Source organism: Corvus moneduloides, chromosome 4, assembly GCF_009650955.1.
Source record: "Corvus moneduloides isolate bCorMon1 chromosome 4, bCorMon1.pri, whole genome shotgun sequence".
NCBI lineage: Eukaryota > Metazoa > Chordata > Aves > Passeriformes > Corvidae > Corvus > Corvus moneduloides.
Window position 1 is genome coordinate 11490660 of NC_045479.1, and position 22745 is coordinate 11513404.

The following is a 22745-nucleotide window of genomic DNA, read 5'->3' on the forward strand; positions in this document are numbered from 1 at the left end:
TTAAATAAGCAATAACTTGCTGTAGGAGAGCCCCACAATTTCAAAGAAATGCTTGAGACATGAGCTGGCTGAAAATTCAAAGCAACTCTTTCTCATGAGAAATAGCTAAATAAACCTTCAAATATTCTTTTCATTCTCAGGCAAAATGAGAGAGATTTTTTTCCTCTCAAACTCCTGCTTCTCTGCAAAGGAAAGAGGTATATGGATGCTTAGCTCACTGCAACCATGAAGGGAATGAATGAAGGGAAACAACCACCTTTTGGCTCTTCCCTCAGCTCTGGCTTTGCCTGGAGACTGGAATGCTGCCAAACAAACATGAATTTGTTATTAATGAGCAAAGTCCTGCTTTCAGAGTCAGAATAGATGGAATCTGAGCAGAAAAATATGGACAGAGCAAGGCGTGAGGTAAATTCCCAGTTGGTTTATACCCTATCCAGTGGGTCCTTGCAGAGTGAATAAAGAGAATTAGGCTTTGGGCTCATGTGTCAAGGGGTTTCTTTTTGAAAGATTGAATTCTTTCACACCGGCCTTCACAGCCACCTGGCAGGAGAGGATGGGACATCCTTTGAGGAGATAAAGGAAGGAAACAGCCCAGCACTGCTTCACATGCAGCATGGGTTTGGTGAAGGACACACTCCAGTAATCACAGAATCACAGAATCACACCACACAGCCTTTTCTGGCACCGCTGGGCATGGCTGAGTCTGGGTTTGTGGATAAAAGAGGGCAGGACATGGTGTCTGAAATATGTCTAAGGTAGCTGTAGGAAACATTAAAAAGTGAGAGAGTGGAAATGAACACTGAATTCACCTCCAGCAAAAGCAACCACTGGTGGATTCCAGGAACGTCTATTTAACTAACTCTTGACCCTGGAGTTGCAAAAAGCTTTCAGAGCACGAAGCCACAACCAGAGACTAAATAAAGACATCTTCCACTCAACACTAATGCTCAAAGCTTTACCTAGACTTAATATAACCTTGGATTTTCAAAAATGCTTTTGGACAAACAAGGCTTGCTAACTCATTGGGAGAGTATGACACGTACCAGATTCATTTCCTTGGATGTCCAACCCTCATCACTCAGCCAAAGCTGCTCTGGTGTAAGACCCTGGGCATTCACCCCTTCCCGGTGCTTCCCATCTCAAAGAAGAATCTTTTCTTAGGTACACTGCTCTTCATTCCTGCAAATCAAAAGGATTTTAAAAATCACTCTGAAGGCAAAACAAAAACAAACAAACAAACCCCAAACAAGCAAGCAAACAAAACCCCCCAAAAAAACAAAAAAAAGAGTGAATAAAATTGGATTTGAATATGGAAAAGATGAGAGGAATTACATACAAAGCCTGAAGTAGTTACCCTACAAATTGTTGCTTCATGACCTGTCATTGCTGCAGATGTTTTGCTTCTTACAGAAAGGGCATCAAAAAAGTGAAGAGGTGTCAGTAGAACAGTTCAGCAATGATTTTACAGACAAATACAATCACATGGTCTGATTCAGGCACAACTGGAGATGTTTCCTATTCGTTGGAGATGGCGTGGGGTACCAGGACTCCGGTAAACATTTCCAGAGGGACAAAATTCAATAATTGATTTGAAATATCAAGCAAACCAGGGACCACTGTGTATAGATCCAAACCTTTTCCAGGCACCTCTTACAGGGAGGATCAGCCATCCATGTAGACAGAGTGCAGGGACATGGGAGGACTGGGATCAACCTCCAAGCAGGAAGATTGTCAATATTTTGAGGAGTCAGCACAGGATCTGTCCTTTCTCTGCTCAAACCACTGTGCCCTAAGCCTGTTAGTGCATGAACACTAAAGTCACTGCACAGTTTTTTGGGACAAGGAGGAATAAAAATACTACAACACCGCAGGAGATTGCTGATTGCAAAGAGGGCAGCCTTCTGTAAACATACCGAGAGACAGGTTCTTCCCTGCAGGATTGCATACATGGGATTCAGTCACTTTTGGTCATTTTTGACACTTTGTGTCACTCAAACATACACTGATTGCTCTGAAATCAAGGAAGGAGCTTTCTCAGCCGTCACACTGCTCAGCCACAAGCTCCAGGCTCACTGCTGAGCACGGCTTCACAGCACAAGTTACAAAGAAAGTCAGGTATCTGAAGATTCATCCCTTTCCTGCCTTAATGACCCCAATTCTCTCACCCCCCACAATGACACCAGAGTTACACCAATTACCACTCTTTTCTGTATAAAAATATTTTCCTTTTCTTTTCCTCAGCCTTGTTGGAGGCTGCCTTTTGCATGATTCACCTGTTCTCTGCTCATCCTAGCTCCAGCAGTACTGTTTTTCCTGAGACTGGGAGTGGAGAGGGATCTATCTGTGCATAACTATCAGCAGACAGTCTGTCAGCTAGAAAAGAGCTATAAAACCCAAAATGTCCTGTTCTTCTCCAGCAGAAGGGGGGAAAACAGAAAAACCATCTATTTATGGCTTTCAACTCAAAGGTCAATGAAAATAATCCCATTTGCTTTCATGGATTTTGGAGGAGATCCACAGATCTTTATTTTTAGGTATGAAAGGATCTATTGCTGGCTGCTTAAAATACACCATGACTGACTCTTCATCCATGGGATAATACTCCTCCCTTGCCTTTGTTGCTCTTTGACAATCAAAGGACCTTTTAAAGTTTTTTTTCAGCACACTCTTGTTTTCCCACCACACACTGAATACTTTGTTCAGAGAGGTTTTCTGGAACAACATTTCTTCCCCTTCTCTGAGGAAAAAGGCTTCGGTCTCCTTTCTGAGAGCCCTCCCTTGTGTGTCCGAGCAGCTGAGCCTTTACCCTGTCCTCTGGCCACATTTCTGAGCGTCAGACTGTCACGGAATCATGGAATCTTCAAGGCTGGAAAAGATCTACAAGATCATCAAGTCCAACCTTAATCACAGCCATTGTCATAGGTTAGCAAGCATAGTCCCGGAAGGGACGTCCTTGCTAAGGGGTGCTTACAGTTTCCTCTGGGAACTGATAGAACCTATCAGCTGGCCAGTTTGAATATGGACAATTCTCTAAGCCACTTAAAATTGTGATCACCTCTGTGATCCACATTTAAGAATAGGCAAACTCCCCCTCCAAGCTCTCTCTCGTTTCCGGCGCTGGCACAGGTGGCTGCAGGCCCCGTGTGGGGGCCAGCGGGCCCGGCCAGGCCCTGCTTGGGCCAGGCCAGGCCGGGCCACGGCCATCCTGGGTCGATGGACCTGTTCCAGCCGTGGAACCCCCCGCCACTGCCTTGCCGTGGGCAGCCGGAGCGGCTCGGCTCTCCCCCCTCTCCACTGCGATAAGAAAAATTCAACATTCCAGCTGCAAAGCTGCAAGGCCGAGGTGAGATTAACCCTTTTTATTGCTGTGAAGAGCTGAAAACCTGAGGGAAGAGAGAGAGGAGATGCTTAAAGCTGAAATTCTGTTGTGAAGCTATGATATATCAGAGTATCCTGTTGTAATTTCATGAAGATCTGGGGGGTGGAGTGTTCAACTCGTGAGCAAAAGCACCTGCGCTGAGATAGGCAGATGCTGACGCAGCTGTAATTTCATGAGAAGTTTGGACAGGGAGAGATGAACCAGATGAGGACTTTTGCTCCAAACGGGAAAGGAGAAAACCTCAGTCCGTAGAGATGAACCAGATGAGGACTTTTGCTCCAAATGGGAAAGGAGAAAACCTCAGTTCCTAGAGATGCTCCCAGAGATAGTCCTAACGATGAAGATGATGAAGACCCTTTGCTCCCAGGGAAGGAGAAGGGCCTCTGTTTTTGTTTCTGAACGGCTCAACCTTAAAATTGTACCCCAAAAACTTCAAGAGTGGACCCTCGAAAGCAGTTGCGGGAAAAGCTGCAAGTCGGGGGAAAGGACTCACACGCAGGCAGAGAGACTCCTCTTCCTAAATGGACTGAACAATATTTGGAAGTGGGCGGCTGGCTCGTTGTGATACTGTTTTCATAGCATGAGCAAGAAGAGACTTCTCTTTCTAAATGGACTGAACAAGGTTATTATGGAAGTGGTAAACAGACTGAACATCTTAAGGGTTGTCTTTTCACATTGTCAGTGGGAGAAGGGAGGAAGGTGGGGGGAGGAGGAGAGTTCTGAAGGTGGTATATAATTTTTTTTTTCTTCTTTTAGGTCTGTTAATAAACTTCTTTATATTCTTTCAAGTTTGGTGCCTGTTTTGCATTTCTCCTAATTCTTATCTCACAGCAGATAAACAGTAATGAGTATTTTGGACCAAACCACTACACTAAATTGGTGTTTCCGCCCGGTTACAAACCGAACCCGCGACAGCCATGTACACCAGCTGTGATGCACTCTGCAAACCACAGTGTCTAAAAAGAAATTACTGTCTTTCTCAGACTGCTGTCACTGACAGGAATCTCCTTGGATGTCTGGGCTGGACCAAACCCCCCAGGTCAATAGCACTCCTAACAAACGAGGGCCCATTTTCTTTTCATTAACTGTTCCAGGAATTTGTTTTGTACTTCAAACAACACAGACAACAAACTTTATCCAAAAATCTCTTCCCATATACAAGAATGTACTTTTCCATTCCAGTGTAAATAAGGTGCTGCTCTGGGAAGTCACCCGAGGCTTTAAATCTAATCCATATTCTACCCACTGTGGCTATCTGGCCAAATGGAAATTAGACACTCTGGGACATGAGCCCCCAGGGCATCTCAGTAACAACTGAAAGGATTTAAAGATTTGTCATAATTATGGTGGACAATAAACATCTGAGCAGAGTGGCAGAATTCTGTGGGATAGGGAGCGACCCCACTGGGAGCTGCCCATGGTTATGTGCCCTATTCCTCCCCTTTTCAGTCTGAGCTCTTATGTGCATCAAGAATTTTTATGAATTAAATATCCTGTTTCAATTAAAACTGCACCAAAAGTGAAAGCACAGCTTATCCTAAAGTCATTTATTCCATTCTGGTGAAAACAGATAAAGCAAATATTAAAAAAATACTTAATATAAAAAATACTACACAATGCACCAGGGTCTTATGACTGGAATAAAAGTATCTTCAAGCATCCGTGCTTCTGAACTGTGCTGTTTATGCTGTTAGCAGAGACAAGGGTTTAGCTTCCATGCTACTCGGGGTCTGTGGATCAGCCTCATTTTCAACAGTGGCTGTCATTCTTAAGGAAATCTTTCTTTCTTGTGCTGCCAAGCTGAAGTCAAACCAGCCTCCCAGAACTCCAGTACGTAAAAATGTGTATTTATCCTCCCATACACTTTCTGTCGGACTGCATTCCTACAGCCTGAAAAAACAGTGCACAAGCTAAATCAAAGATAACCCACAAATACTTTCATAATGAACTCTTAAAAGTCTTTTACACCGGGGATTGGGCTGAAGAATTCCTTTGCAACAAGAGTATCAGTTCCTTTTCTTATTAAAGAAGTTCTGAGCTCTATCCAGTATTTCCTTGAGTTTTGAGTCATGTTTTACTTCTGATGAAAGGATCAGAGATGCAATTATGAGTGAGCAATCCTTGACAGCTTTCCGGGATCTCAGCTACAAGTCAAGGGGGATTAATGAGTCTGCTCTGAAAGGTGATAGGACAGCTGGATGTTACACAGGAAAAAAAAAGGGATCTGTTCTGATTATATGAGGACATCTGGTCAGCTTCCTGTGGGAAATTATTCTAATTTTAATACCAATGAAAGCAATCCAATATATCTAGAAGGCAGACCCTTTAAAGAGCCACACACTGAGTCTTGAAGGCTGGGGGTCATCTCAAAAGGAGATCAGTGGCAGAAGTCACTGTCAATGCCAGGGAGCAAGACAAGATCCCAGCAACCTCCTGCCTGCAAGTTTGACTTTTTAATGATGACCAGATCTATCTAATTTTACGTGTACTACACTTAAAACACTGAAAGGCTACCAAGGTCCCACTACTGGTGGATATTTGAGGAGAAAACGGCAACTCCAAGGGACTGGTACTGCAACATTTCCTTTCAACAGGATGGTGCTGATGGTGCTGCTTCTTTATAACGTGGATGGCCCTGGCTGGGAAGTCCTCAGTGGGACTTGGAAATTCATCCATAAATAGATTACACTGTAATTACATTATTTATATTTATGCCAGAGCCCCTTAAAATGAAGGGAGCATAAGAGAAGATTGGCTGTAATTGCCTGGTATTTGCTTTGTTAATTATTATTGAGTGGCTTAAGTCCAGAAAAAGAGAAGTCATGTGAAAACAAGAAAAAAATATAAACAGGAAAGCTAGTCAAGAGGAAGAGATGTTCTTTCTAGCACACAGACACGACAACAAGGGACAATATGAACTGGAGCTATCTCAGACTGCCTGTGGGTGCCCTGCCAGTACTCAGAGCAAAAATAGGATTCATAACACCAACATCTGACTTTCAAGACTCAAGGCTGCAGAGGCTTCTGCTGGCAGGTGCAAAAAAGAATCAGAAATAAAAATAAATATTAGCTAAAGCAGAGGGAAAAACAAAGGAGAGTCTCAAGGACATTGAAATACTCCTGATGTCTGAGAGAAAAACTACTTATTTTGTAGAGGAACATTTTGGATTGTTGCAGAGCTGCAGAATTATCATCACTTACCAGCACCAGAGATACCGGGACAGAAGAGAGAGGTGATACCTGCTTCAAAAATAAAAACATGGGCACATGCAGGTGAGCAGATGGGAAAGGACTGTCAGGGCCTGCTTCATCTGCAGACATCCCATGCCTGCTGCCAGGATCAATCCAGCTAAATATTTTTTCAAAACAAAACAAAACAAAAACCCCCTGACAAACAAACAAACAAAACCCAAACAAACAAGCTCCTTGCTTGAGCTCTGCTTCTATCTCAGGTTGTAGGAAAACAAATGTCACACTGTGGTGGCCAGCAGGGACACTGGGCCTTCTCCACTCAGCAACATGAAAACTCACAGAAGCATGGAGCCACTGATTGAAAAATCGAAACCATAAAGGGAATGGACACAGGAAAATCTCCACAGAGCCCCCCTACATAAAAAAAGCACAGCAAAACAGCACAACAGGACTCTTCTTTAGTTTCATGCCCCAGATACCCCTTGTCCATCACCCCACTCTTCAGCACCCTCCAAATCCCAAGTGTCCTGCTCAGGAACACAGGTCAGATTTTATTCCTGCTGGGCCAGTTCAAGTCACCCACAGAGGGCAGGACCTTCAGGTAATGAGGAGAGGGCCTTTGACACCTGTGGGGTAGGAAAATAAGGAAATAACAGCAGTCCTATCTCCTTTGTGTGACCCAAACCTGAGTTCAGGTTAGCATCTGTGGAAAGGGGAATACTTTTTCATAGCATTCAAGTCAACATTATTTGTGGGAAGGGGAGCAAGGCCAGACCAAGAAAATGGCCAAAGTGGAAGGGCAACAAGCCTGTAACAGGCAATCCTTGCCTTTGGACAAGGGTGTAATACCATATCTCCTTATCTTACCAAATATGTCACGAATAAATGTTATATCTGAGGAAACACAATCCAGTCTGATGTTCTTTGGTGCCTTGGCTGGATCAGTGTTACCTTTGCATCTGCAGAGACCTTTCCTTTCAGTTAAAAAAAGAATTTTGCTTTCTAGTAAGTTTTCTAAAAGTAATCTTTCCCTAGGGAATCTTTTAAATTTGTGTTTCCCCAGAGAGCTTTGAAGGCAAATAATCCTAAACCACATCCTCTGGCAAGCTACCAACTTGTTAGGTAAACTAGATTTCCTTCAAAATGCCTTAGAACAAATTTATCACTGGTGATGGGAAGGATGAGAGCTTGCACTCACTGAGCTGGAGTTGGAATCTTTGGTTTCTTTCAGGTGGTAACATTCATCTGCGTAAAACAAAGTGTCTTGATACTGTGCATTGGGATTAGAGGACTATCACCATGATCTAAAGACAGAGCTGGGTAATTTTATATTTCATGTCCTTCCCAGGAGCCCTGAGAGACTCTGGAGATGGAAAACCAATATAGCAGATACTTTGTGACTAACAAAGAGAAAAGGCAAACAGCCCCCTGGAGCACACTGAATTCCTGATAAGAAGCAATAAATGGAGAAGGAACTTGGGGAACAGGCAGGGACTTTGAAGAGAGACGCTACAAAAGAAACACGTCTCCCATAAAAAGGGTATCAAACTCAAAGTGATTGTGAGAAGCAGGAAAGGTTGAAAAACTTGCTGAATCTCATTTGTAATGTGATCTGAAGGATGAGTTGCCAAGTCCTGTCAATGTACTTAGGAAATTGGCCCTGCTTTTTATTCGCATTCCTGCCATCCTTTCACAGATGAAAAGGGAAGAGAAGGTATGACACCAACACCTGACTACCATAAACAGGCTGAATAAGCTGCATCCCCTCTCCAACAACCCTGATCTGAAAGGACAGTGAAAAATATGGGCATTGGTGTCAGCAGTGTACTCAGAATGTCACCACTTGAAACTTCTGTTGTGGAAAGACAGCAACTATTCCTGATATGGATCCTCCTTCTTCACCCACAGAGGTCAAGATGCTTTCTGGTGCCTTTACCTCCTTTTCCCTTCATAAGACCTGTAAGTAAAAATCAATTTCTCTCATTTCATCATCCCACAGACCTGTGTCAATCTGTTAGATGGTACTTCAGGTGACTCAGGCTGGAACAACAATAACAATCACCTGCTGGAAACCTCAAACATCCTTTTTGGGAGGACACTGTCCTGGGACAACAGGCAACCAAGTCATATTTCTCCTCTAGATATGGCAAAATCCTGACTTGGTCTGGAGTTTTCAGAATAAGAATTTGCAGCCATAATGCAAAAATCTGGCCAAATGACTCAGGTGCCCATGGGTCCTGCTGGGAAATAGTTTCATATCATACTCACTATTGGGGTATGGTTATTTTTATTATTTTCTTTCGTGAATTAGGATAAAAATCCAAAGGTTTCAAACTAAAGATATTTTTTTCTATTAATTAGTTAGAGCAAAGTGGTTTCAAGCGGGGAAAAGAAGAAAAAACACAATGAAAAATCCTCAGAACTGTTAAATCATATTACAGACCACCTTAAAACTTTTACCTGACAATGTACTTGAGTTTTTTCCAAAGCTAAACATTTGAGGTTTTTAAATCAGCATGTTTCATAAATAAAGACAGAGATCAGCAAACGTTTTCTAAAGTGTAAAGCTGCCATGCTAAATGTGGAAGAAATATAAAGTGCTTATACTTAAGAATTCTCATGACAGGTGCAGGTGAAATGTTTCAGAACAGAGTGAGAATGAGAAAGAAGCAAAAATTTACATATTTAGTTGTCAAAAACTAGTAAAACATTGTTATTCGTATTTCATCCTATACAACTGTGGTGTTTTGTTGTGGGGTTTTTTTCTGACTGGAATTTTACTTTGAAAGCTGCTTTTTAAAGGTCCCACCAAGTAGAAAGTCTACAAAGATGATTTTTCTATATTGTTTTAGTCACAAAATCACCTTAATTTTAAATCATTGGCCACTCAGGTTCACCATACTTGTGGGTCTCCTTCCCTGGAGTACTGGGAGCCATCCCCCATTTGGGAAAGTGTGGAGTGGCAAGGAAGAAAAATCACTCCACACTGAAGAGGTCAAGGTACACTTGAGGAGCTTGAAGGACTCAGGAGCTCTAGTTACTTCTGTATAATGTGTTCTACTTAAAAATATATTGTCTCAAGGATTACACCTTTATTTTTAAAATTAAAATCATATTAAATTAAATGAAATGAAAGACTTGACAAAGGTAGTGGAGAGCACTGCCTTCACTTAACAGTCTGAACTGCAGCAGTCCCTTACATTGTCAAGGAGTACAACTCCTCTGTGACAGAATGTACTGCAAATTTTATGAGTGAAAACCAAAGCCAATTCTTGTAACATCCACTAGAGTTCCTCTCTGTCTGGGTGAGATCTGGAGGACTGTAAGTTTTCCAGTTAATTCTCCATGCTGGTAAATAGCAGTTTACTGTTGTTTCCACCTTTAGAACTGTAGAAATCATACCTGCCACCTTTAAATCATTAACCTCTGCAAAACATTCCTGCTCCAGCATTTAGCAGAGAGAACCACCAAAAATATGTCTGACACTGGAATGAGAACTCAGTTGATGCTACACCTAAAATCGCAGAGTGAAATGTTGGTGCAGAACTCTGCCTACCTTGCTTAGTAAATTGTGCAAGGAAAACTGACCTTTACAATATTCTGCATTTATAAATGTCCTAGAACTGGGGTGTCTGCAAGTCAAAACCAGAGGTGGAGCTCAAAGTTGCCACAGAGGCGGTATGATGACCAGGAACTGGAATGATCCCAGTAGTGAAAAGCTTGCTTGAAAAGAAAGGGCCTCTCCTATGGTTAAGCAGCTGATGAGTTTAACTCCAGGTCTGCTGGGTATATGTAAAAGCTGTAATAGTCCTATATTTTAGGGATCCTGGAAGCTCCCAGTTTAGGAAGCCCTGGTGAGGCCTCACCTGCAGTGCTGTGTCCAGTCCTGGGCTCCTCAGGACAGGAGGGACAGGGAGCTCCTGGAGCGGGGCCAGCAGAGGCTGAGGAGATGATTTAGGGCCTGGAGCATCCCTGACAGGGAAAGGCTGAGGGAGCTGGGGCTGTCCAGCCTGGAGAGGAGCCCCAGCTGAGAGGGGCCCTCAGCCCTGGGTGTCCCTGTGTGCAGGGAGGGCTCCGAGCAGGGCCCAGGCTCTGCTCCGTGGGGCCCAGCCATGGCACCAGAGGAACGGGCAGGGACTGATGCCCAGGAAGTTCCACCTGGACAGGAGGCAGAACTTCTTCCCTGGGCAGTGACTGAGCCCTGAACAGAGACCAGAGAGGGTGTGGAGTCTCCTCACTGGGGATATTCCAGACCCCTCTGGACACAATCCTGTGCTGTGTGCTCTGGGATGGCCCTGCTGGAGCAGGGAGTGGGACCAGATGAGCCACTGTGGTCCCTTCCAGCCTGACCCATCCTGGGATTCTGTGAAGCTGCCCAGACTGAGTATCTACACAGACATACAATTTGTTCTGCAAAGAAAACCAGAAGCTTTTTCTTTTTGACTCCTCAATCTCTATCAAAGAAAATGAAAAAATAAAACAAAATCAAACAAATCCAGAGAAAAGAAAAAGACCAAATAAACCCAAAGAAAAGAAAAAGACCATGGCTATATATACACAAATAGCCAACTACAGTGTAGTGTCCTTTACATCCATTCATGGACGGCTTTTTTAAACTCAGTCTGCTGCAGAATCCTATTTCATCTACTTGATGTCTTGCATAAAAACAGAACCAGGTTAACACAGGGCAGATGGAGGAGGAAGAACACCTAGCAATGCTGACCACCTTCACATGGGTAGTTTTGCACCTGAAGAAAATTTTCAATTATTTTTGGGGCAAGTTTCTCAAGCTAAAGGTGCTCCCTGTTTTCCCTGTGCTCCCCGGAGCAGAGACCTCGTGTAGAAGCCCAGAAGATAAGAGGACTAATGTGTGTGTCTCGAACATGGATAACTGGATAGCTGTGGAGCCAAGCAAGGATCGTTGGTAACATGCTGGGAGACAGAACACGACGCTCTCCTTCCCTGCCTGTCTCCCTGCTTCCTTTCCTTTCTTCCCTGCCTCCTTCCCTGCCTGCCTCTCTTCCCTGCTTCTTTCTTCCTCTCTTCCTTCCCTCCCTCCCCCTCCTCTTTCCTGCCTCCCTCCCCTCCCCTCCCTTCCCCTCCCTCTCTGTCCCTCTCTTTTTCCTCCCTCTCTGCTGCTTCCCTCTCTCTTCTCTCCCTCCCTTCCTCCCGCCCCTCCTGCTCCTCCCTCCCTGTCCTTCCCTCACATCCCTCTCTGTCCCTTTCCCTTGTTCCCTTCCCTTCCCTTCCCTTCCCTTCCCTTCCCTTCCCTTCCCTTCCCTTCCCGTCTCTCCCTGCCTCCTTCTCCGCCTCCCTCTCCCCTCCCTCCCTGCTTCCCTGTCTCCCGGCACCGGGAGATGGCGCCGGCTGCCCGCAGTAGCAGCGGGTCCCGCTGCTGTCGCTGCTGCCGGGGGGTCCCGGCCCGCGGCAGCCCCGAGCCCAGGGCCGGGCTGGGAGCAGCAGTGCGGGCATCACCGCAGCCCTGGACAGCCCTGGCACAGCCTGCGGGATCCCGGGACACCGGCGGCATCTCCCCCCGGGACGTCGGGCCCCGCCGGGCGAAGGCATCGGGAGCGCCGGGGGCTATGGTCCAAGATGTACGCGAGGAAACGCCTGGCCTTTCTGCAGGAATCCTCACAGCCAATCTTGAGCCCGATGCGTGTTCCCGGCGCAGAATTTCCCCACGCTGCTGTAACACCGGCTCTTTCTCCTTGAACCAAAGCCCTCAGTCGGGGGTATGCGTATTTCCCCGTCTTAAAACCCATCTGCCACCTTCCTCCCTTCTCCCGCAGAGGGTCTGAACCCGCTCCTCCTCCCACCCCACGCCTCCTCCCCGCAGCCCCAGCCGTGCCCGACCCCCGAGCCTGCGGTATAAGCTGTGGTATTTATGCCTGGCCAGCCACGCTCCGAGCCCTCAGGCCACCTTGTGCATCTGTCACCCTCTCCTAATCCTGCCCAAGCCGCCCAGGCTGGCTCCAGGCAGCCACAGCTCCGGCATCTGCCTCTCGGCACGGAGATGCCCCGCACCCTCACGAGAGAGACCAGCAGAGAGGGGGCCAAAAGCACCTGCTGCCTCTCGGCCCTTTTAGGAGAAGACGCACTGCACGTCAGCCTGATCCTCTGGACGTGGTGTGTGGGTCACGGCACAGGAGAGGGCCCCAGACACAGCTGGGTGGCCCTGCAAGTCCCCAGGTCCCCAGGCCGCAGCCTGAAGTATCTCCCTGCCTTTCTCCCATAATCTGATCCCCGTTTTGAGCCTTGTCTTTGTTGCCCGTGGTGTGTAAAACACAAGGAGGGGGTTGCAAACCACAAAATCCAGCAGGTTTGTTCCATGCTGTGAGGAAAATTAAAGGCTTGGACTTCACTACTGCTGAACCCAGGGAGTCACTTTCAGTCACAGAATCATCTGAGAATCATGGACTGGTTAGGGTGGGGAGGAACCTTAAGGATCATCTCATTCCAGGCTCCCCGACATGGGCAGGGAGACCTTCCACTAGACCAGGTTGCAATCCCCTTCAAATCCCTTTGATGGGGACCACTCGTGACAAAGAGAGGAGAGTGGCAGGTCTTAATCAGCCTCCATTTCCTTCTCTCCGTCTAAAGAATCATCAGAGTCCCACACAGACTGGTGCCATGTCTTGGCAAAGAGGCAGCATCAGCTCCCTGATGAAGGCTGATTTGCAGTTCAGCCATCTCTGGTTCACAGACAAACTCCAAGCAATTGAAGGGAAAGATCCTATTTACATCCTTTCCCATAGATGACATCTATGCGGAGTTGAGGAAAGGAGGAAACATTGTGTTTTTAATACCCTAGAATCATGGAAGGGTTTGGGTTGGAGGGGACCTTCAAGATCATCTCATTCCCCGCCCCCTGCCAGGGGCAGGGACACCTTCCACTATCCCAGCTTGCTCAGAGCCCCATCCAACCTGGCCCTGAACACTGCCAGGGATGGGGCAGCCACAGCTTCTCTGGGAAACCTGTGCCAGGGCCTCCCCACCCTCACAGGAAACAATTTCTTCCTCATATTCCCATCTAAACCTGCTCTCTGTCAGTGTGAAGCCACTGCCCCTTGCCCTGTCACTCCAGGCCCTTGCCAAGAGTCTCTCTCCATCTTTCCTGTGGGCTCCCTTCAGGCACTGCAAGGCCACACTGAGGTCACCCCAAAGGCTTCTCTTCTCCAGGCACAACAATCCCAATTCTCTCAGCCTTTCCTCCCAGCAGAGCTGCTCCATCCCTCTGCTCCCTTTGGTGTCCCTGCTCTGGACTGGCTCCAGCAGCTCCCTGTCCTTCCTGTGCTGGGCCCCCAGGGCTGGAGGCAGCTGTGCAGGGGGGTCTCAGCAGAGAAGAGCAGGGGGACAGAATATATCTTAGTATATAATAAGGTACAATAATGCCTTAATAACAGGATGTTACGACATCCTTCACTTTTTATATAACGTAAAATAGTAATGTACCCAATTGCCATATTTTTTCAAATCATTCCAGCTGCACTATTTCTTTTTTATATTAACATTGAATGAATTTTATTTTTTTATGGTCATCAGAATGTGCCCAGCTGAGAGGAGATGAAGATGATGCAGCCAGGCTGCATCCCTGAGTCAGAGCAAATCCAAGGTCAGAGCCACGAAGGTGCCGCAGGTCTGGAGCAGGAAAGCTGGCTGGGGTTTCCACGCAGCACAGACTTTGTGCATCTGGGAGCAAACCAAGCCATAAACTCAGAGAGGTCACATATGTCTGGATCCCCATGGGCAGTGCTGAACTGAGGCAAGGCTTGAAAATCAACCCCAAAAACAAGCAGATGCTCACCACTCACACCTTGGGATGGTGTAAAAACTACAATAGGGTGGGTCGAGCCATAGGGGTTGAGGGCTGATTCTCTAAAGAATCTAATAAAGTTAAAATGTCTTTTCATTCTAATGTGGAGGTCTAGGATTTCATGGCAAGATATGCATCGTGTTCCCTAAGGGTTTCCTTCCCTTATACAAGCACTGTCAGGCAATCAGTATTGTCTGACAGGGATGAATAAAATAACCCCAGATTAGTTTCCCATTTGTGCCTCAGCACAACAAACCATACACTTGTAGTAAAAGAGATTGTTTTGATAGGTTCAGGAAGAATATTTTAAAAAGAAGTGTTTAAAGATATCAAAGCAAAGCAAATCTGTTCTCAGCATTCTCATTCCCAATTTACAGATATTTGCGTTCTCCTCATTCCTCTCTCTATTTTTAAATTTAATTCAAGCAGCATGTATCACCCTATTTTAAAAACACCCCATTAAAAAAATCAAGTGATATTTGTATCAATTTAACCTACTTTTCAGATATTTTGACAGAAGCTCTGGACTTAATGCAGATTGCTGCAGAAGGATTTTTTTTGTTTGCACAGAAAGAAATCTGCTTATGATAGGTTAAAACAAAGGAGATAGGTCAGACTAGTCTGACCAACTGCCCCTTTAATCAATATAAGCTCAGTTTGGGGGATTTTTTAAATGAATTTATCCTGATCCCTAAGACAACTTGGCCCAATAAATACGATGCAATATCCTTTCTACAACATTCCTTATAATTAACTGCAATTTTAAATAACAACCTAGGTTATTAATATTACTGCCCACGTTAAACTCTTCCAACAATTTTCCATTTCCTATTAAAAAAAAACCCACCATGTTTTCTTCTGCCTCTTTCTTTCCAACACCATTGGTCTTCTAGTTTTGTGCCTTGTTTTGTTCTCCAAGTTGGAGTTTCTTGCAAATAGGATTGTCCAGTTTCTGGTCTGAGAACCATTCCTGCATTTTTCCCTGCCTTCATTTCCAGTGAGGCACAGAGCAGATGGCCTGGGGAATGAGCCTCCCTCCCTCCCTTCCTTCCTTCCGAATTCCTTCCTTCCTTCCGAATTCCTTCCTTCCTTCCTCCCTTCCCTCCCTTCCCTCCCTTTCCTTCCTTCCTTCCTCCCTCCCCCGCAATGGGAGACACAAGCATGGACTTCAAGAAACATGGATCACAGACTTTTTCAAGAGCTGGAGGAGACAGGAACAGGAGATTGGCTGAAAGTGGAGAGGAAAGAAGATTATTGCAGATAAAATGATGGAATAACAGGAAGAATTTTGACTGAACTGCAAATTTGTCATCAGGACTCGATGACCTTGGGGGTCTTTTCCAACCTTAATGATTCTCTGAAAGACTGAAAAGCAGGATCAAAAGGCAGAGAACAACATGGATGAAGACAGGCATTTTCACAGAACCACAGAAGTTTATTCCTAGTCGGTACTCAAGCTCTTAGTTAAAAGCTCTTCCATCTACTGGTGTAGCCAAGCTGTAAATGAAGACATCCAAAAGAATAGATGGGGATTGTTTCTGGAAGAGAAAGACAGCAGTTGCTATTGGATTTGGTACCAAGAAAAATGGCACAGCATTCAACCCCTCTGTTAAAATAGACATCCCACCAAATCTGGAGAAGCTGTTTAATTCTGAGTATCAGGAATGAAAAAAAAAAGGAAAAAGGGCCTATGTGAGCATTCATCTCTATTCCAGTATTTTCTGGGTTTGTGGGCTGATGCTGGATCCTGCTAAAAGTTGCCTGAAGGTGGAATGCTCAGGTACAGTTTGAATCCCTGAGTCTAGCCAGAGCTCCAAGCTCTCAGGGACTCAGTGCTCAAAGCCACCCTCACCTAGACAGTTTTTGAATGAGAGTTAGAATTGTATATTAGATACACAGGAAACCATCAGTGCAGAAGTTTATCACAGGGAAGGCTGGTGTAAGAAATGTAGCAACCTCCAGAAATGTGGGCCTGCCCCCTGAACTTACTGCCTTCCTCGAGGAAAAATAAAAAGTTTGAGGAAAACAGATACTTCCTGTGAAATTTATCATGCCATTTAATAAAGGTGCAGGCCTCTGCCTTATACTGACAGTGGCTTTCTCATTGTCCTCTTACAACCATTTCATGTTCAGCTGTACTCATATTCTAATTTGCTGCTAAAAATAATAGTGATTAAATAAATAAATAGATTTATCTGTCACATTGGCTTCACTGACATCATGATCAAAATGACAGAGAGTTGGTTTTAGACTGGATATTGGGAAGAAATTGTTCCCTGTGAGGGTGCTGAGGCCCTGGCACAGGTTGACCAGAGCAGCTGTGGCTGCCCCATCCCTGGCAGTGTTCCAGGCTGGGTTGGATGGGGCTCAGAGCAAGCTGGGATAGTGGAAGGCGTCCCTGCCCATGGCAGGGGGGGTGGGACTGGGTGATTTTTAAGGTTCCTTTCAACCCAGGCCATTCTATGATTCATTAAATCTCTTTTGCATGGTTTTTCTTCTTCAAGACACAATCCCTGACAATCTCCATACACATCTACAGGATCAGGACAAAAGATGACAAAGCCTTCACCCGAAGTCACAAGATTGAGTAAATATAACTATATTGCTCTGAAAACTGCACATGCTGGCTCAACCTCAAGACATGCATGTGTATTATTTATCTTAGTTGAGATTCAACTCCTGCCCAGAATAAAAATACTAAAAAAATTGGCCAAACATGGGTGTAAGCATATCTGCTTTGATACTGGGCACTGGATTTTCCTAGAAATTAATCCTCCATTAAAGCAACAGATGGCCCTGTGTTGTTCCAGGGGCTCAGGGCACACATGAGGGGCTGGGTGACTGATGGACTTATGAATGACTGGGTCTGCAGAAACCTTAAGTTGGATTAGTATAAGCTCATGCATGTCAGAAATGGTTTGCAGTATTGACATTTCATGTCAACTTTGTGAATCCAGACTCATTTCAGCCCCACACAAGGTTGTGTCACGTGGAGGGGACAACGTAGGAATATGTAGGAATAAACACATCCTGGCAGCTTTACTGACTGCTTGGATGCTCTCAGCCAGCAACAAATGAAGTCCCTGCTGATTCATCCTTTAAATCAGTGACAGCTACTTAATTAACAGGACCACAGCCAAGCTGCTTAGGACTAGCACTGACCCTTCTTAAGGAAAGGAAAGTTGTGCAGCACATTTTGAAGGGCACCTCCCAGCAAGCCCATGGCTCAGATTTGGGGTGAGCCAAGTGAGAAATGGTAGCAGAGAAAAGCACAAGGTGTGCCTGCACTTATAGAGCTGGGCAGGACCATCTGGGCACAGGGGGCTCTCGGCCCTCTCCTACCTGACTCCATGAGGCACACAGATATTCCTTGGATAACGCCATGACCTTCCATGGACTCCCACAACCAGTGTTGACTGTTACCCAAATGCTTTCACAGTGGAAAGAGCATTTACAGTAGTTATAAAGGGTCAGTAAAATGCTCTCCAAAGACCATGACCTTCTCTACTATACACAGTTAAACCCCCCCCCGCACACCTTTAAGCAGTTTCCACCTAAACACTTCTTAAATGACAGGTGCAAAACATGCCAGGTGCATTAAATCCATGACTAAGGTACAAGTTGTCCAGGCTCCACAGACACCTCACTGAGGGGCTGAAAAGTCAACCAGCCCTGGGATCCCAGCGCAGGAAGGACAGGGAGCTGCTGGAGCCAGTCCAGAGCAGGGACACCAAGGGGAGCAGAGGGATGGAGCAGCTCTGCTGGGAGGAAAGGCTGAGGGAACTGGGATTGTTGTGCCTGGAGAAGAGAAGACTTTGGGGTGACCTCACTGTGGCCTTGCAGTGCCTGAAGGGAGCCCACAGGAAAGATGGAGAGAGACTCTTGACAAGGGCCTGGAGTGACAGGGCAAGGGGCAGTGGCTTCACACTGACAGAGAGCAGGTTTAGATGGGAATATGAGGAAGAAATTTTTCCCTCTGAGGGTGGGGAGGCCCTGGCACAGGTTTCCCAGAGAAGCTGTGGCTGCCCCATCCCTGGCAGTGTTCAGGGCCAGGTTGGATGGGGCTCTGAGCAACCTGGGGTAGGAGAAGGTGTCCCTTCCCATGTCAGGGGGGGCACTGGAATGAGATGATCTTGAAGGTCCCTTCCAACCCAGCCCATTCTGTGATTCTAAACCTCACCTCATCTTACAGTCCTAAACAGCCCCCATGCTCATGTGAATGGTGTATATAGGCCAATGAAGTGCATAAAAACTCCCCACCACTGGCAGAAGTCCTCCCAGTCCATTTCAGAAGCAGCTATTCCAGGATGGATGGCGTCAGTAAACATGGGGAAGAGGCCAGAGTGGCACAATGATGTTTGCCAGCAACGTGAGTCCACATTCAGCGATCAGTAAAGGGAGCAAAAGGAGGCCTTGTCTTGTTAAATTTACAACTGTGGGTAGAATGAAAACAATTTGCTTCCGGATATTTTAATTTAGCCTTTTTAAAAAGACTACTTGTGCTTAGTATGGCTTTCAGAGAAGCTCTGATAATGGTAATAATAAAAAGAAAGAAACTGTAATACTTTTTAGTGCAATGTTTGGCTGTTCCTGTACTTCATGAAGAAAAGCACGGAGTTAACTTCAGCTTTTACTTCCACAAGCAAAAATATCCCCTTGCCTTACTCCCTACCTTCTTGTTCTCCCTGTGCTTATAGGGCAAACGAGGGGAGGTGAGGGAGAAGATCACCTTTTCCCACTGAATTCTTTGCTATACAACACAGACTCACACTTTCTTCCACAGCTGAAAAAGCAAAATCTTTCCTGTACCATCTGCGACTCCAACAGCTCCACGTAATATTCCTTCCCAAGAACAGAACCCAGATATGTTCCTTTTCCCCATAACTCTATAAAACCCTATAAAATAATGGCCACAGGTGCGCACAGAGCACTCCAGCACTGCAAGCCTCGCTCGGAGTTTCTTGGCACCACATGGGGTGCCACACGGGCTCCTGCTGTGGGTAACTTGCAATGGGCCTTTCATCTCCCTGAAACCTGGGGGAAACAACACAGAGAACAGGGGGTTTTGCCATTAAAAAGGGGGAAAGTGTAAGCTGCCAATTTATTGGAGACAAAGGAAACGAGGAAATTGATCCCATCCAAACCATCACAGAAGACTGATTCTGGAGGACACACAAGCACCATCAGAAGGCTAAAGCTAGTCATGCCAGAGGCCTGAAAAAAACCCAGAAATCGAAGCAAATGCTAATTCATTTGATGAACTAGCAGCAGAGTTTATTTTCACTGCGAAGAAACTTGCCAGTGGCAGAATACAGACTGTCCCACTGGCCAAAGGCAACATCATTTGGCATGAAACTAACTTGTAGTTACCGCAGCAACAAAGGATTTCCAGACCAGAACTCGGGCATCACACCAGTCCTATTGCTACAGGAACAGGGGACTGGGGGACTTGCCCCTGCTATGTGACAGTTGACCCCTGACTTGTACAGGCCAAGACTGATTCCCTCATAATGGATATCATCCTGGATTAACTTTTTGCTGTTTGTAGCTGAATATTTTAGGGCACAAGTAGTTCTACAAACATATTTGGATAACGAAACATATATATTTTTGAGTAAATGAAAGAGGGCTTTGAGGAGGATTTTAATCAGCCCACAGAGATCAAAAGAATACAAATTTTTTTAATTGGTTATAGAGACGCTTTGGTCTTTATTAATGGAAATCTCATGCCCTTCAGATATTCAGGATGACAAAAGCCACTCTGGAATGTTCAGCAGTGACTGTGCTGTTCTATTTAACCTCCTTCACTCATGCAATTAAGACAAGAAAATGGCATGCAATTTAGGAAGAAGAGCAAAGCAAAGAAACTTAATGGTCCACAAACAATCCAGAGGCTGGAAATTATTTGGCTGGAGTATTTGGTGGGTGTACATGTTACACTGGAAGAAAATGAGACCCAGAAAAATTTACTATGGTCAAAAGGGAAGAAATTCAGATAACAAATCTTCAATTATAGGTTTCACAGCAGATTCCTGACTTTGCTGACTTGTCTGTTAGATTTCCTCCATGCTCAGCCTTCCATTTTTTTTTTTTATTCTACCTTCTATGTATGGGGAAAGCTCCTGGTCATAATGTGTAAATAGCATGCCATGTGTTTCTTGGTATATCTCTTTAAAACTTAGCCCCTGCTCTATCCTTTCTAGACAAAGGACAGACAGCTGGTGTTCCATGGCTGCTGCTCGTTATACTAATCTTAATCAGTTCCCAGCTCCCATGCAGCTCTCCTGGCAGCTCATCTCTCCCAGAACATACAGAGAGCTCTGGGGCAAACAATATTTATTATCATATTGAAACGCCGAGCCTCGCGCAACGGAGCACGAATGTCTGACGTATCTAGATGCTATCAGATAAACAAGGAAACCATTTGACACAGCTTTTGTCACTGCCATTAAATCATCTCAAGGGGTTTGATTTCAAAGAGCTCAGCAGAGCCGTTCTGCTGTTGTCATCTCCTATTTTTGTTTGCACTAAGGGCTCTGCATCACTACATCAGAGGCACAGATGTTGCGCCGCTGCTCTCGGTGGAGTCAGCCCTCACATATCCAAGAGCAGGTATTGGCAAATTTGGGTTTTTTCATTTGTTTGTAGGCTAGGATCTCGCATAGAAGCTTAAAAATACATGCACACAGCAGAAGAAAAAGAGGCAGACAATGTTGCAAAGGTGAGACTTTGAGCTAGGACCAAGAATTCAAAGCCTGGTGGAAAGTAAAATGTTTTTAAGTCTTGGTTTAAAAGGTTTCCCTTGAAGCCAACTTTGCAGCATCCTGATTTTGTGGCATGCAGCTTCAGCCTGACCTTTTCCCTTGCTTGGCTCACAGTCGTGTTTGCCAAGGGAGCATTTGCCCTGCAGCCACTTGTGTTCGTTATGAACCACTCATCAGCTCCTGGGCAGTGGCTGCAATCAGCTGATTGTCTGGCTAGGGGACAGTTTGCTCAGAGACAGGAGCATCCACTTGCCTTAACATTTCTCAAGAGCTCTGTCCAAGTTTCCACAGAGTAGTGTTTCAAAGGAGACCGAGGCTCTGATGCTCTCATCAGCCAGTTGTCTTTTTGCCTGCTGGCATCAGTGGCCAATGCACTGCCAAGCAAAGGAGCAGCTCCCCAGCTGTTCTTTATGTGTTCTGAGGGAGCAGCAGATGCTCCCACTCACCTTACTGAAGGCACCATCCACCAAAAAAGTTTTACAGATGTGACTCAGCCTCTCTCCAGGAAAATCCAAAGCTGTCTGGTCACAGTTAGAGGAGATTCATAGCACACTTCAGAGCACAGCCAAGTCAGACCCCATTTTTCACAATGACCCAGGAAGTCTCCAGTCAAAATTCAAACTGTGAATCTCAGAAGTTATCCTCTCTCTGCATCTTTGGCTAACTAAGGAGTTAGAGGCAAAGGGCTGCCAGTATCCAATCCATAACACTGATATTATGCTTGGAGCACCTTTTAATGAGTGCAGGGCCTTCAAAACAGCTGTCATTTAGAAATGTACAGTCATCATTCAGTGCAGTGTTAAAAAACCAGACCCTTTAACTGTTAGGTGCCTGTTGAGAATTGGGAAGTTTTTGTTCTGTTTGCATTTTGCTCCTAAGAAGAACCACTCTGTAGAGTAATGAAATCCCTCCCACTTGCTATTGCCAAGGCTTTGAAAAACACTGCCAGGGCTACTTATTTTTTATGTTAAACAACTTGTGTAACCTTGCTTTGGCCAAACTGAACCTTACACTGACTCTGCTGCAGAGGATGACTTTGTCTCCCAGTAAAAAGCCAAACAAGCACAGAGGGCAGGAATATCTTTCTCACAACTGGGGATTCAGAGCACAGGGTTGATGCGGCAGAAGGAGATGCAGAAGCAGCCACATTATCACTGGATGGGAGTTCCCACCAGGGTTATTTTTTATTCAAAACCCAGAATTAAGCAAGGAAGGCTTCCTGAGAGCAAAGAGGACACGAGTGGTGACTCCTCTGGCCTGAGGGTAAAACATGTGGTGTTTGGCTTGAGATGAAATTTGCAGAAAGAGGACTCAGGCTTAGGGACATTGTGCTCATGCACAAAGTTAGAAACAGAAAACTTTCTCATTTATCATGTATGTGGTTGGACTTCCTCAATCCTGTGCTGGTTGGCAGTTTCCAGCTCTTGTGGTGGATTCTCTTAGCAATGTTTTCAGCTCCATTCAACACCTTTCCTTTCTAGATTATTTTACCATTTTGTTCTCCTTATCCCTTCCCCTTAGATTTCCTTTTCACCCTCTGAAAAGCAGCACATTTATCATAACATGGGATTTTTGCTGCCAGTGTACTCTGCTC